This window comes from Xenopus tropicalis, chromosome 8 (assembly GCF_000004195.4).
Source record: "Xenopus tropicalis strain Nigerian chromosome 8, UCB_Xtro_10.0, whole genome shotgun sequence".
Classification (NCBI taxonomy): domain Eukaryota; kingdom Metazoa; phylum Chordata; class Amphibia; order Anura; family Pipidae; genus Xenopus; species Xenopus tropicalis.
Window position 1 is genome coordinate 51500087 of NC_030684.2, and position 13613 is coordinate 51513699.

At 38.2% G+C, this 13613-nt stretch overlaps 1 protein-coding gene across 4 annotated transcripts in view; it reads left to right on the forward strand.

Moving 5' to 3' along the window:
• The window catches only part of pak3 (p21 protein (Cdc42/Rac)-activated kinase 3), a 121960-nt gene that overhangs the window by 44966 nt on the left and 63381 nt on the right, over nucleotides 1-13613 (forward strand). Inside the window, exon 1 of one of the 4 annotated variants that reach the window (XM_004916850.4) lies at nucleotides 9093-9303. The exons of 2 other annotated variants lie outside the window; for them this stretch is intronic. The gene's annotated coding sequence lies outside the window, so the exon portion shown is untranslated. Of the gene's footprint in view, nucleotides 1-9092; nucleotides 9304-13613 lie in introns of those variants that run through there. One more of the 4 variants, XM_002938791.5, reaches the window with a different exon arrangement.

A 13613-nucleotide genomic window follows, 5' to 3' on the forward strand; every position in this document is an offset into this window, starting at 1 on the left:
AGGGGTATTTCCATAATTTAGATCACCATGCCTTGAAACCACTAAAAATAATTTAAACATTAAACCCAGTAGGATTGTTTTACTTTCAATAAGGATTAGTTATATCTTAGTTGGGATCAAGTCCAAGTTAATGTTAAGTTAAAAGGAGAAAAATAATTTTTAAAAATTGTACAAGATGGCCTTCTCGTAATTCAGAGCTTTGTGGATAACACCTGATAATGGGCCCCATACTTGTATATGGCTTCTTCAGACACATCCTTATAAATCACAGAAAGAAATCGCCAGCGCTCGGTCTAACCCACGCTGTAGTGTTGACCAGCTGCTAGAAACACACAATTGTGCCAGCGCTCGGTCTAACCCACAATCTGGAGTTGACCAGCTGCTAGAAACGATAAAAAACCATTACCTATACACAAAGAAGAAGAAAGTTTGCCAGCGCTTAGTTTGCCTTTAAAAATAATTTTTACAAAAAATGAGGTGTTAGTACCACACTTTGGCCAAAATATGTAAGCTCACATCCTTATAAATATATTATTATTTACACGTATTTAGGAAGTGCCAACATATTTCACAATGCTGTACAATAAATGGATGTATATACTGAACATACAGATTACAGCCTCAAACCTAAAAACTACTAAAACATGTAAACAAATAGGAATTGCTTGTCCATATTTGCACAGGCAAACTACCAATTTAGTCATTATTTATTATAAAGACACAATGGCCTATTCATTGTAGCCCTTCAGCTGCACATCTTCTGTCAGTTGTCCAATAAAACGTGCAACCTTGTGGAAGTTTTAACTTTGGTAAAGCAAGCTGCTGGAAAAACAGTCCCTGTATAAATATATAATCAATTATATAAATTCTCAAATAATCAAATGTAAATGTGTGTGTGGGACTGGCCAGATAAGGAAAGGTTGGCAAGCTTAAAATATAACTTAAATACAACATGTCCCTTTCACCATGGTATAGATGTAAGACACTGTGTGTTATTGATGGCTATAATTTAAGAGCTGTAGTAATAAATATTGCTCCTAATACAATAATACTATATTTTCTATTTGGCAGTGTAATAATTGTCTGCATTTTAAATTTTGCCATTAAAGATGGAATTACTGCATTAAGGATTAATGATTCATATGGGTGTTAGCTACACTGAGTACTGACACCTATAGATAATGAATGTGTTCATTTGTGAAAAGCAATTGGCTATCAAGACCAGGGAGCAAGAAACAACGTAGCAAAACATGATGGTTGTCAACCCAGACATGCAGCTCTTAATGATATTTATTAGGGAGTATGGCTGTGTGGGGGTTTGATTATGGTGCAGTACAGGAGGCAGCAGGGGGCACTATACAAGGGTTAGTTCTCCTTTTATAAATTTGACCCTATATTTTTAATCCAGTAACATTCCAGTTTATAATACTGCATAGTTACGTTAATTTATCATGAAGGCAAAAAACATTTTTCATTTGTGCAAATGACCTCTAGATGTCATCAGGCTCTAAATAATGACCTGTAAAATGACCCGAAATCACACTCTGTGTAAACTGGACATTTTACATTCGATTTGACATTGTCAGATTAATGTTTCTAGTAAAATGCTTGTGCAAACAAAGCCTTAAGCTATGTACACACGGCCGGTCGGAATTAATGATGCGCATAAACAGTGGCATGCATAGTCAAATACCTAGAAAGAACTTCATCATTTGTTTAGCCCTCAGAAGCCATTTTAAAGTGTGCATTATATTATACAAATTATTGGCTCTCAAAATTGGCTCTTGGCATGAGTAGGGTTGCCACCTGGCTAGTAGTGAAACAAAACAATTTTTTAGTGTGAGTGAAATGTATAGCCCACTCCAAATACCTTGTGCTTTGGTTTAAACAAAAAATACTTAACTCTGGAGCGCCCTCCTCTGTCCAGTCTTCCCAGATGAGGTCTTATGAGGTAAAGTAAAATAAAAATAAAAAAATAGCGTAATACAGTAATATGATATTAATAATCACCCCTCTAAACGTGTTTGTATCTAAAACAAATCTTGTGAACACCACTACCAAATTGACTTCACTTTTCTGTGAAAACACATGAATACAATCCACCGCAAATTGTTTAAAGTTCATGTCTATTTAAATAAGTGAATTTCCGTATTTCACACTCTTCTGTGACTTCCTTTTATCCTTAACCAATTCTGCATATACTTACAGACCAACACTATGGTCTTGGAGCTTGTAACAAATTCCCTCGTGGTAGAACTATAACTCCCAACTTCTCTTTTTCCACTTTCTCCTGCTGCTGGACAAATATACAACGGACATGTGTAAAATCCTGGCTAGTAGTATTCTGTCAGCCTGACTGATAAAAATTAAGCTTGTTGTCAATGTTATTAACAGAATAGAAAAATTAAAATATTGGACGAATGGCAGATATACTAGGGCAAGATGGTGTCAGTAAGGAAAGATGGAGACAGTAACCCTTTATATCACTGTTGCCCTAACTGAATGTTAATACAATCCCAGCATCATGCAATTATAAAATATGTCCAACAAGTCACCACAGGAAAAGAGCAGAATTCTTGGACAAAATTGATTCAAACGTAACTTTATTGGGGTACAGCCTTATGCGTTTCATGTTCACAGACACTTATTCATTTGCCTATGATTAAGTGTCTGTGAACATGAAACATGTAAGGCGGTACTCCAATAAAATTACTTTTTAATCAAGAATTCTGCCTGAAGATTTGCTTAGTGCGTGCCTGCTCTTTAAAAAAATGGTGACATCAACTCCCAGCATCTACCAACTGGAAACTGCATGCATGTCGAACTTCTGCTACTAGCAAGGCAGTTGTTTTTTCATTTACAGGCCTAGTACTCATTATCTTTGAGCACAATGAAGTGAATTTATGCTTGGAGATAACATTTTGCAGGAAATGAGCCCGTGTTCACCATAGTGATGTTACATCTGAATTCCTATTCATCTGTAATCCAGAATTAATAAAGAGGGCTATGCTTATCTACAGTGATATCATCTTTATTAAGATATTATACTTGTCTCCCTGCAACGGTTAAGGTAACAATACACATGAAGATATGCACAAGCGGATCTTTCCCCGATATGCCAACCTAAAGTGTACTAATTTGAACGCAAGGCCCTAGGATCACAAGAACAAGGATACAGGCCATCGGAGCAAGGACCACATCATGGAGCCAATGTGCTTCTCAATTCGACAGGAAAGTCAAACCTGCCCAATTGACAGCTGACAATTCTTGGCCAGATATTGGTCAAGTAGGCCCATCAGAGGGACCAATACAAAGGCAGATAAGCTGCCAAATTGGTCTAAAGGGGCCAAATCGGCAGCTTAAACATGCCTGTGTATGGCCTCTGGCCACCGTTATTTAAGTAAATTTCTTGTAACAGGGTGGTTCACTTTATACTGCTTTGTTTCCTTGTACTGTATACTGATTTCAGGGACCCTAGCAACAAGGCATGTCAGATTGAAAGGTGAATAGCAGAGGACAGTTCATGTGTTAATATATCAGCAACATTTAGCATTCTGGCTGCATTGTCTAGATGATGCTGAAGTATTTTAGTGATCTTTCTCTTTAAGATGACAGGAAGGTGACAGGGGTAAAATACCTTTTGATTTACCAACAATCGGAAACTGCTTCCCATTTGCTGTTGGACAAAGTAACCTCATGCAGTGCTCGGAACACAGCGATCCCAGAATGCATATAAGGATTATCATGGGAGACACTGGACAGGGACTGAGGTCAGCAAGAAATCTTGGAACACTTTGCACTGTTTGACATTCAGCCTGGCGATGATTTTCCAGTGAATTAATTCAGAGGCTGGTGTGCAGCAGGGGAGAGTTGGGTACTGCAGTGTGCACCTGTGCAAAATTAATATAGATCCGGCAGAGCAATCAAACGCTTTTGCCTTGGTTTAAAAATAAGGCTTTGATGTCTTCTTTTTGCAGCTAACACTGCTATAAATAATCCAATAGTGGAAAATAGATTTGAACCTTACTTTTTGTGTACGTTTCATTTATTAGTAATGATATTTACTTAAAGGACCAGTAACTGCAGGATTTTAATTTTTCATGACCTATGCCAAAAGCCCTGGCTTGTGATTTTCACCCTAAAATGCTCCCATGTTTATGTTTGGGTAATCATTTTGGTATTGGGTATTTACAGTGTTTCTGTGGCAAAATGTTAAGTATTGTAATCCCTGCACTCCTACAGGTTAGTATAGGAAATGGATGGATAATGTAGCAATTACTGTGTCTGAATAAGAAAAAACAAGAAGGGATAGGCAATAGTTGGAAATAATAGGATATATAGGGGCACATTTACTAATCCACGAATGTCTGAAAAGCGTCCAAATGCGTTTTTTTCGTGATGATCGGTATTTTGCTTCGCTCAATACGAAAAAATCACGACAATTTGCGAAAGTCGTAATGGCTATGCAAAAGTCGCGACAATTCACGAATGTCATAATGGCTATGCAAAAGTCGCGACAATTCACGAAAGTCATAATGGCTATGCAAAAGTCGCGACAATTCACGGAAGTCATAATGGCTATAAAAAAGTCGCGACAATTCGCGCAAGTTGTAACGGCTACGAAAAAGTCGCAACGGTGATGAAAAAAATCGCAAAAATACGAAAAAGTCGCAAAATGTTAGTTTCCAATCCGATTTTTTCCCATTCGGGATTCGGATTCGTGGATTAGTAAATCAGCCCCATAGTATAGGCACGGGTTTAGAGCTAGAATAAATGTGTTTAATGCCCTCTGTGATAATCTGTGAAACAAAGATCCTTTTAATTTATTTTGGCTGCTGTCTCTCAAAAACAAAATAAAATGGTTGTAATATCGTTATTTTAGCTGGACTACAGCTTCCATCTAGGGTTGCCACCAGGCCACGCAGCCAAGGCTGGGGCCGGCGTTACAAGTTTACCTGTAAATTACTTAAACCTTAATCCACCTAATTCTATGTCTGTTTCACCCCATGTTTTCCCAGATCCATGTAGAATCCCCAATGCTATGATCATTACACCATGGCTTCATCCCTCTTGCCATCACTTTACGGCATCGCCCTCCCCCTTGTGTCACCACCTGCCCAACCACCAAAGTCTAGCTGATATGATCCTCTTCAAAAGGTGGCAATCTTAATTCCATCGTGAGGGCTACTGTATCATAGCTCCATGATTGTCACCAAAATATACCTTAGTGCTATTTTTTAGTCAACAATTCTTGCTAACAGCTTTCCTGTGGAGGCAATGCAAATTGAATTTTCAAGAATTTAGATACTGCCTCTTGATAGCTGTACAGATAGTTCACCACTGAACCATAGTGTTCTTAATGCTTAGTGCATTTAACAGGCTGACCTGCTCCGGGCAGGGACTGAATAACATAATATGCAGTAACTTACACATACACAGTCTCATTGGTGAAAGAATCTTTTTCATTTGTGCAACTGAATTATTTAAGATAATTGGGTTTTCAGGAATAGAATTACTGCATTTGTTCACACATGAGAGAAAATGTGCTTGTTAATATGCTGTAACCTACAGAATAATGATAAAAGCTGCAAAATGTTATTATTGCCTTGTGTATTGCATCGCATTGTGGGAAGAGTGCTATGCAAATCAATTGACTGTTTATTTGAATGTTAGAACAAGCATTCCTAATGGTACACATAATATTCTATGCCAGAATGAGTTCCCTGTATTGGAATTCTCACTGGTCTGCTTTCATACTCACAGTATGAATCCTGGGTATAGTCCTTATAATTATGTGTTCCCTAATGGAAAAGGCAAGTAAAGAAATTATTCACAACCAGACAAATGCAAATGTATTTACAGATGCAAGAGAAATCATCCCTACCAGCACTATGTTAGATGTACTATTGAATATTGAACTGTAATCAGAAAGGGAATATAGTACAGGTATAGGATCCCTTATCCGCAAACCCATTATCAAGAAAGCTCCGAATTACGGAAAGCCCGTCTCCCATAAACTCCATTTTAATCAAATAATTTAGAATTTTAAAACTGATTTCCTTTTTCTCTGTAATAAAAAAACAGTACCTTGTAATTGAACCTAACTAAGATATAAATAATCCTTATTGGAGGCAAAACATCCTATTGGGTTTAGTTAATGTTTTATTGATTTTTTAGTAGACTTAAGGTATGGAGATCCAAATTACGGAAAGACTCCTTATCCAGAATACCCTTGGTCCCGAGCATTCTGGATAAGGGGTCCTATACCTGTACTGTTTAGGAATTCAGCTAGAAAAAAATGTGTTTAATATCTTTAGCAATAATTATATAAACACTTTAAAACACTATAAAACCATTGTGATCCTTTTGGGGTCCTTTTGTTCCAGGAATACTTTTTCTTCTTGGATTTGTCCCTGATTTTAAAAAATGACTAACATATCCCTTAGAAATTATTGCTTTATCACAGTGTCTTCTATCATTGTAAAACCCAAAGTGATTTTAAGTGTTTTAGCCCTTTGGGTGCTGCTCATGTTGCTAGGCAACATGTTTTCCTATAGGCTACAAAGGAATGGAAAAATGTAGAATCTACAACACATGGCAGTCAAAGGACTTGACAGTGATGCAAATTCTACATTCTACTATAACCATTATATGTGTTTTTTTAAACACATTATTTACAATTAGTATATGTAACATATAATGTGAAGGACCCAAGATAATTCCCAGGAAAGCATTTTAAAAATTGGCAACTGTGGATAAATCATATTGTTTATCTTGTACAAAAGATATCCTGTGTTTTTGGTAATTTTGTGGGTAGTAGACTTTTTACCAAATAGCTCTGTTGTAAAAGATGTGTATTGCATATAAAACATTACAGGCTGCATTATATTTCTCCACTGATTAGTGTTAAAGGAAAAGTATATATTCAGAATGAATACTTAACCTACAGATTGTATCCGGTTATATAATATTAAGTGGCCTGTAAAGGACGTTACCAAACTGGTAATAAATAATAAATATATATCAGTAAATATTGGCCTTTTACATCTTTTCCCTTGAGCCACCATTTAGTGATTGTCTGTGTGCTCCCTCAGAGATCACCTGACAGGAAATAATGCAGCTCTAACTGTAACAGGAATTAGTTTGAGAGCAAAAGACCTAAACTCTGTTCATTAATTGGCTGATGTAACCTAACATGTATGTGTGCCCTTGGTTTGTTTGTGTGCACCGGGATTTGTATGATCCTAGGGGACGGGCCCTTATTGCTTAAAATGGATCCTTAGGATTACTAAATAGCACATACTTCCAAAAAAGTATATTTTTATGAAAATTATTTATTTAGATGAAGCATGGTTTTACATATAAGCTGTTTTATGTGATATATTTTTACCTACATTGTTCTTGGGTATAGTTTTGCTTTTAAGAGATAGTTCACTGTTATGTAAAATGTTTTGTTTTTCTAGAGTGCCCTATTCCTAGCAACTTTGCAATTGGTTTTCATTTTTTTCAATATACTTTTTGAATTATTTGCCTTTTTCTTCTGCCTTTCTTTCTTTTTTTTCAGACCTCCTCCTATTCAGCTTTCCATCTCTCGTTCAAACCATTACCTGGCTGCTAAGGTAAATAAGGCCATAGCAACTAGATAACTTAAATTAACATTTTATAGCAGCTAATTTATTTGTGACCTGCCCCTTTAAGCCATTCAGAGGATTTATGGGTGTTCTGATTGAAAAAAAACTAAATTCTAGAGGTGTCATCACCTGTTCAAGAAAAAAAGTGTTGTACAGTGTACAACTTGCATATCTTTTAAAGCTAAGTGATACCTGCAGATACTTGTTTAAAACTTAAAGCAAACTGCCCACCCTTTTCCAGTATGTGTAAATTTTCTTTAATATGGTTATAATACTGAAATTGAGGTATAATCCCTTCTTTTCATTCATGTCCTGTAGAGTGACTTGGACTGAAAAACTAGTGACAATGACCAGAAAGTCAAAATCAGGGACTTGTCACTGGATTTTAGGAACATTCAGCAACTATGTTAAAGCATTATCTCAAGATTAGAATTTGCACTGTTCTGTTGCAACTCCAAGGAAATCCATTAGTTTAAACTGGTGAGCATTGTGCTGCAAACACAACTTCAGTTATCTTTTCTGCTTTAACATCTGAATGAGACATCCCCCCAGAACTGGCAGGAGCCAAGTAGAAAGAGCACAAAAAACAAGTGTTTTTTATGAGATTGTATTGAGGATGCTCAGTAGATGAGGTGAGCTCTTGCACCCTTTAACTCTCTAGCACTTGCACCCTTTATGGTTTTTACATTAAGTTTCATCTGTTACAACTAACTTTTAATTCAGTTAATATTATAAGTGGTGACAGATGGAAAAATATTGCTTGGACCTCTGATGTCATCAAAATGCCCCATGTGGCTTCAACCATTAGGCTTTAGTTACAGTTGCTACCTCACCCCTTTAATACTGGCTACATATTCAATCCACATCCTGGATGGTTAGTTAGCAGTTAATTTGGATGCATGCTGCATGGCTGCAAATAAATCACCCCAGTCTGCAGCATGCATATAAATTAATTGCTTATTAGCCATGTAAGATGTGGATTTAATATGTGCCTGGTATTAAACGGATGAGGTGAAAGCCCTGTGTACACAGTAACAATGGAGGAATTACTTTCATGAACTTTTTCTTTATGAAAAAAAAAAATGCGGTAGAATAGATTGTGTTAAAAAATGTTTGGCATATATGCACATACACATTAATATATATATATATATATATATAGGCATAAGCAGTTTTACAGACTATAACAAAGTGTGTGTCCCTTTAAACCGAATGTGTATTATGACTCCAAGCCATGTTTCATGATCAGCATTTCTTTGATTTTATGCAAGTCCAGTGTTTGTGCTTAATGTAATTGCACCTTCGGCCACACACAATGCAGCCTGCCTGAAAGCATCACATTTTCCTCCCTCCCTCTCCCGTCTGAAGGTTTCTCTGCACTTCCTGCTTTGAAACAAAAGATTTGCCTATCCCAGCCCTCCCAGTGCTATTAGTAGTATTATTATCAGCCGCCTGTCAGCCAATCACAGCTGAGGTAAGACAGTGACATCATGGGCTAGGGAACAGCAAGGAGGCAGCTGAAGCATCCAAGCCACTAATGTTAGTACTGGAGGTCAGAAGCTGGATAAAGGATGGCAGTTCTGCAGATGGATTAAGCTGGGGCTTCCCTTTCATTAGGCAAGCACACAGCGGAAGGGGAAGAGCTGATGCAGCATGCCAGGGTGGATGCCAGGTAATGCCATTTTTTTCATTATACAGTATCATACTGCAGATGCAACCCATGCTGCCTTGTGTTCAGCGGTGCTAGGATTGGCCTGCCCTGAGCTCTCCCTATCCTGCTGCAGCCTGAGGAATTGAAGATGGAGATTCATTATTTGCTATGCTGCCAACTGTTGGTACCTAAGAGGTTAATCTGTATCGCTATAGCTTGTAGAGCTTGTCATACCTGCACTCAGCCTGAATACCAATATAGAATATGGTTCCTGAGATTGGGCTGGGCTCTGTATTTGCCTGTTTAAGCTCTCTCTTGTAAGCATGCATAATTACACGTTTGAGAGGTGTGTTTGCTTTTGTGCAATAATGCCGTCAAGCAGTACAATGATTTAACCTCTGTCAGGCATGTAATCCTCCAGCCCTTCAGCTACTGTCAAACTACCATTGCTAGCATCCTGTCTAGGAGATGTTGTGAGTTGCAGTTCAGTAACAGCTTGAAGGCCACCAGCTGGACTTCCTTGCAATTCATACAGCTGGTGGATGCTGTTCACTGACACTCATTCAGCCTGTGGGTTTAGCATTGTAATGCTGATTTTGCAGATATTGGGAAAGTGGAAACCCCCTGAAAGAAATCTTGTACTCTTTGCCATCTGCCTTGTCAATTGTCTGCGGTTCAGGGCCATAAATCCACTTTGCATATATTATCCTCTCTCTGTGCTCCTTTTGAAGACACCTGCTCTTAAATCTGGGATCCCAGTAACGGGCCCCCATATGTATATTTGTCTTTGTCTGAGCCCTTCTGCTGGCTCATTGGTTATTCTTTCATTATATCGAGCCCTCCCCTATTATTTTAACTCAAACCTGATGAGGAGAAGCCCTGACTCCTTCATATCCCCCATTTCAGTCCATGCCCTCCCTTATACTACTCCTTCCCTACAGCCTCTGCTTCATTTTCTGTTGCTATAAAAAGGGGCATTAGGCTGCCAGCTTATTTTTAGACTATACAGAGTATTGTATGGTCTCTCACAGTCATACTGAATTGTGTTTTGCATTAACACTTACAGACCTTATTTATACATATTCAAGCAGTTGTCCCGATGACGTTATTTACAATGATTATATAGTCCTTACACTCATTTTAAAGGGGAAGTAATGGATGAAACAAGTTGTTTTCTGGATCTTCCACTGTGCTATGAAAATAATGGGTTATTTTTTATAATATTATTGTGTTTATTAATATACAAAGCAGATGAAGTGAGGAGGGTGAATAGTATCTATTAAGTAAATTCTGCAAAAGAAAGACTTTAGATGCATTTTCAAACAGTGTCTAATGGATTTAAGAGTTAGCTTATATATTTACATGCAGGCCTCAGCAGTACAAGAAGCCCACCATTGTCTGATAGAATACAGGGGAATTATGGGAACTGTAGTTCAGTGACTGCTGGAGTATACCCAATATCATTGGAGTCTGTAGAAAATATCCTTTAGAAGCTCACCTGTTTTATAGTGAGCATATTTTATTGTAACACACTAGCTTGAGTGTATATGTATGTATGTATATATACTGTAAATGTGAGGAATTTGTTGCTCCTTTGATGAAGCCACCAAAATATCACAAGCTATCAAAATATATATGTAAAATATTACAAACCAGCTAAGAAATGTAGACAAAAAGGAACACCAAGAGCCCCAATAGTGTAATATGTTTTTACAAGGAGTAATGGTAGAATAAACAAATAAATACTCACAAGCCAGGGTTACCAATAGGAAACCACTGTATAGGCAGGTGGGGAGATTATCCTGACCCCACTCAGGAATAAGAAGTCGCTCTCTGTAGAAGGAAGAAAAATGGGGATAACACCCCTCCACTCGGGGTGGACTCGGTATAGTGATAAGACAAAACAGAGGCGCCAAAAGGATAAAATTAGCTCAAAACACTTAAAAACCCAATGGGTAATTCAGAGGAGGTAGCAAAAAAAACAACTAAAAACACAGAGACAGGCAAGTTATTATAAAACATTGTTGTATACAGCTGTTCAAATTGTGGGGAAGTGAAGATACTGATGTGAGAGATGTATGGAGGAGTGCGGATATACGATGAATTATAACAGTTGGGGGGGAAAAAGAAAAAAGAAAGTAGGGAAGGGAAAGGGGCAGGAAGGGAGTGAGGGGGGCCCGTGGGCCAAGTATATGGGGGGGAAGGTGAAAAACAACATGGGGAAGCAAGTGCTGATGGACATGGGGAATGGGCAGCTAAGAAATGTGTTCTTATAATTAAACATGATACATGCAGTGCATTTGTGGCACACAAAGTATATTTTTATCTGATAAGATTTTTTTTGAATTTCAGTGCAAGATGGCAGCCCTTATTTTCTTGTCCATGTAGTTGCCTTCTGGGACTCCTATTCTCGCAATCACGGTCCCTTTAATCCTTGTGTAAGGACTGTGCATATATAGACTGATAAGAAAGGAGCCTAGCTCTCTGTATGTTACTTTATTGGAAAACTAGTTAAAATATCAATGCCAGCCTGGAGGTTTTGAAATGAAGCATTGACAGATCGCCAAACGAGTGGATCTTTCCCCTATAGATATCGGATTGATTGGATCCTTTGGCCCTGTGGCTGAACAATCAGATCACATAATGGTATACAGGCCATTGGACGAGAACTTCCTGATGCACTCTTCGTCCTGATGGGATTTTTAAACCTGCCCAATCGTCACCTGCCTGATTTTCAATGAGATATTGGTCAGACAGGCCCATCTGAGGGCCCCATATGTGGCCCGCTGAGCTGCTGCCTTTTATTGTCAGCAACTTTTATTGGCTTGTGTATGGCCATCTTAAAATACAAAAGCAGACTGTAATGTTGTTATGCAGCTCCATGAATCATTGGTGAATCTATTGCCTGAATAGCCGAGTGGTGTTCTATCCTAATTACCAACCAGATTTTATGACTTTGCTAGCATCTAAATCTGACCATACGCAGCAAGATTTAAGCTGCTGATTTGGCCCTGTCAGACTAACTTGGCAGTTTATCAGCCCGTGTATGGGTACTCCCTCTCTGTCTCCATGACAGATATCTGGTTAAATTTCAGCCAACTATCTATCCGGTAGGTTTGAAAAACCTGTTGGGCAGGAACCAGATCGATGGACCTGTATAGGCAACCATTATCATCCAAACTTTGGCCCCATGGGGCTCAGCCCAGTTTGGCCCAGAATGTAGTTGGCCAAATCAGGCAAAGATCTGCTCGTTTGGCAACCTCAGTATGGCCAGCTTAACCCCTAAGATCTGCCTTACACAGTGTTTAACATTGTCAGTGCCACTGGGTTCTTGGCTGCTGTACCTTACCTCTAAGCTTCTGCAAGGCCCTCCCATCCTATTTTTATTCTGTAATAAAATATTTTTTAAATTATATAGCAAGCACTCTGATAGTTCTAAGACTGCCACTGAGTGGCTACAAAACATTAAACTTAGAGCCCCGTTCCTTGCAAGTTGTACCCCTTCCTTTTACTTCTTGGGCTGGTTGTGGGTCCTACAAATGTCATCTGTGCCCTGGTCCCATTGGTACCTTAAAGCTGCACTGTCAAAAACAGAGTTTGTTTGAAAGTGTAAGTTATTTGCTTACCCATACCAGTAGGAAACCATTTTTTTTTCATCTGCACTAAACTGTAGATAAAACTATGCAGATAGGGCCACTATAAAGCATATGTGACAGTCGGCTAGGCTGCAGAGCCTTTTGCATTTTTAGTACAGTTTCAATGGGATGCAAGGTGGATTCAACTAATTTGCACCTCGGTCACATTTAATTAATGTATTGGTACAGATGTAGTCTGATGGTGTGTCAGAAAACACACTTCTACAGACTACAATCCAAGTCACACAGATGTGATATTGCACCAAAACATAGATGTGCACAAAGCCATAAATTGAGATTATCACTGTGTATATTGTTTTGTACTTGTACCTGCAGATCTGTCATTTTAAGTGCTGGAAAAAATGTTTAGATGTTGTCACATTTCTCTGCTTGTGCTGAGAATCACAGTTTAGCTGAATTGTATCTGTTTCCTTTCTGTTTAAAAAGTAGTGGAGTCATGTTTTATGACACGTTGACTGCCTAGAGAGCAATAGTCGTGCTGTGCTGCAGGATAAATTATACTCTCTGTGGAAGAGCCAAATAAATATAAATATACAGCTTTGGAAGCGACAAGTACTTACCACGAGTGATCCCTGCCCTGTTGCAAGAACCAAATAATCAATAATTCCAAACTTGTCCAAAAGGATAAGCATAGTATCTGGCTAGCAAATTGTATTTTAGCAGCTGAGATTAATA